The following is a 3,361-nucleotide window of genomic DNA, read 5'->3' on the forward strand; positions in this document are numbered from 1 at the left end:
GCTGCCGCTGCCGCTGCCGCTGCCGCTGCCGCTGCCGCTGCCGCTGCCGCTGCCGCTGCCGCTGCCGCCGTGATCTCCTATGCTCTGAACGATCGCTGGTGATCCAAATCTATTTGGAGATTGGACTTATTACATGGGTATTTTAGGTACTTCACATTTAGTAAAGGTATTTTGGTACTTAAAATAAAATATAGTAGCTGACATCAGCATATAAAGTATATTCCTTAACAATGACTGACGGTAGGGAGTCTGAGTCTAATTTGGTGAAACAGAGAGATGTTCTTATAATTGTGACATTCTCCAGGAAGGTGATGTTGTAAATTACCCAAGATTTTATTCCTAAGTTGGTCCCTTTGATGAAAATAACCTTTTGTTCATTTAAAACCCAAGTTGTGTGCCCTCCATTAGTGTGGGGCCAATGAGAGGACTAATAAGAAAATCAATAGAGATGGTTATTTTGTTTTTCACGGGGTGGGCTTTCATTTCCCCCTATGTGGGGGTCATGTGATTACGTAACATTATTTATTTATTTATTTATTTGTTTATATTTTTAATCATTACATTAAGGACATCAAATTTGACACACAAAAGAGGGGGAGGGGTTAGGGCTTCCCCTATCTATTTATCAAATTTCAGTTCATATACAAAAATTAGACAAATTTGATTTATATGTTAGAGGTAAGACCCAAAATTAATTACTATTTTTATACGTGAGAATAATTGAAGGCATTGAATACAAGTTATATTGTGGATTAAAATTGATTATAAAATTTGATATGTGGCTAATTCATAAAAGATATAGTTGAAATCGAATAAGTTGTTCTTAAGTTTGACTACATGTTCATACTATTGCATTTTTCCCTCAAAAGGAAAATAGAGTTGCTATTAAAGAAGCACAAAGTAACAAAATGAAGACAAAAAATTTTAAAATATGGAAGGATGGTATGATATTTTTTTTTTAATGATTGGATATGTAGAAGATTTTTTAGATATATACACATGTCAAATTTCATACTGAAATTAAAATAAATATATTCCCATGTATATCCATGCATCTTTGCATTTTCTTAAAGCACTATTTTACTACTTGACTAATTTCATTTGGCATGAAACTCATCATATGGACAAGGGGGATTTTGGGGCCTATTTGCCAATAAAATTTTAGCCACAATCAACTAGCGACGTGGCAAGAAATGTGTACATAGTTGATACTTCTCTACTCTGTGCAAAGTAGAGATCCCCATGCAAATGAAAATGCTAACCTCATGAAAAACTGATTAATTGTTAAGAAGGGAACTTTTATTACATTTAAAATGTTTACATAATTGTGAGTAGCATTCATCAAAAAAAAAAAAAAATCATCTTAATTACAAAATATTTAGTAAAATGAAAATTATTTAGGTAGAAAATCTCTAATATCTAATCTTAGCTGGATCGTGATCCCTCCCTTGCTTCAACAGTTTTCAGTCATTAAAATTAAAAAGTTTTTGTTACGTACATACGAGATAAAGGAGAGATAATAGGGACAAGAAATAAATAAGTGTGAGAGAATAAAGATATGATAGGATTGGCTTTACAGACGAAACCATGGCATTCTTCTGATTAGGAGGTAACTCGCCTCAATTCTCAATTGTTTTTTTTTTCTAGTTGTATTTCTACTACATACTAATTCGTATTATATATGATAGGATAATAGTTACAACTTACAATCCACCTTCTCTTCATATTTCTTATATCCTCTTTCCACTACTCCACCCTATAACTTCTCATACAACTTTTCCCGTAACTTTTATTACCCACTAATAATTCAACTTCTCCCTAACTCCATCAAGCATGTATCACATTCCACGCTCGCGGCCAAGAATTCAGCGCAGTCTAGAATGCGATTTCATCCCATTCTGCTCTCTCATTAGCCTTGACATCAACAGTGCTCCGCCTCGGGCAGATGGGCAGCTCTGAGAGGAGAAGAGCTCCACCATTCTTGGTGGTTCTTATTGCTTTCCTCGCAGGATCACATGTGAAAGATAGGCGAAAATGGGCTTCTTCAGCATGGTCCCCTTCAACCCAACCCACCATAGGTCTACACAGGCACTGGGCAAATGGACCTGGGAACTTAAATTGGGCCTAGCCTCAATTAAAGTATAGTTTTTTTGTGGGGAAGGGGGAGGGGTGGTGGAAGTTTCCCTGCACTGTGCTCTGAAGGGACCATGCTGTTAGTATCTGTCCCTATCTATGAATGATCGATAATAAGCCGGGTTGAAATCGTCTGCAATTCCGATCTCGTACAATTCCGTGCAATACCATCTTCAGGCAGTGACACGTGTATTGATACCAATACAATGGCCCATATCTTGTACAACTGATAAAACATTATATCAGTGAAAAGGTATTTAAATCAGATCTGGGCCATTGTATTGGTATCAATACACGTGTCACTGCCTGAAGGTGGTATTACATGAAATTGTACGAGATCGGAATTGCAGACGATTTTTTTCCTAATAAGCCTCATTGTTTCCTGATGTCCCCTATGGACACCATTCGAGGGCCTCTGTCAAGGGACTCCCTTGATGAAAAAAAAAATCGTTAAATAAAACCATCTCATTAAAATTTATAAAATGAAAATTTTCTGAATCACCATGCTTGTTTAATTAATCAAAGTGAGTGGGGAAGGTAGAGATTTTAATTAGGATTATCGGTTTATGAGAGAGAGAGAGAGAGAGAGAGAGAGAGAGAGGATCTAATTATGGATTAATTTTAGTATTCGATGTAAAAATATTAAAGAAATCCAATAGATAAATACCAAATTAGCATTTAACATTTTTAGATAAAAAAATTAGAAGAACGTGGGAACAACTATGAAAGTGGACCAGGTCATGCGATAGAACCGGGTCTGCCTTTCTGGTTCAGCAATTATCAATGAAAAACATATCCAAAAGAGTTGACCCAGTGACTCAGTCATTATTGTAAGCGGTAGATTAACTTATCAACCCATCCACCAGGCATCAATTATAGTAACCCGTTAATGGATTAGTTGAACCAGTAATGGTTCACCAAAATGGTTCAAGGTCTTACATGCCAGTTTCAGAACATTGACCATTCCTTGCTGAGTTGGTAACATCTTTGGTTCCTTTCTAGAAAAAGGGTTCTGCAATCTGCTTCGAAATGATGGAGCCATTACTAATCTTTTCACAGTTTCACACTCTCTCTTGACACGTTAACACCGTATTAGATTTTCAGATCCAATTGAAACTAATATCATCGTCTGCTAGCTCCCTCAAATTCAAAATCTATCTCTTGATCTCCATTAATTTCTTGTCTTCTTCAACCTCATTTATAACTGCACCATCCAGCTACCCACCAC

Source organism: Macadamia integrifolia, chromosome 4 (assembly GCF_013358625.1).
Source record: "Macadamia integrifolia cultivar HAES 741 chromosome 4, SCU_Mint_v3, whole genome shotgun sequence".
In the NCBI taxonomy this organism is placed as follows: domain Eukaryota; kingdom Viridiplantae; phylum Streptophyta; class Magnoliopsida; order Proteales; family Proteaceae; genus Macadamia; species Macadamia integrifolia.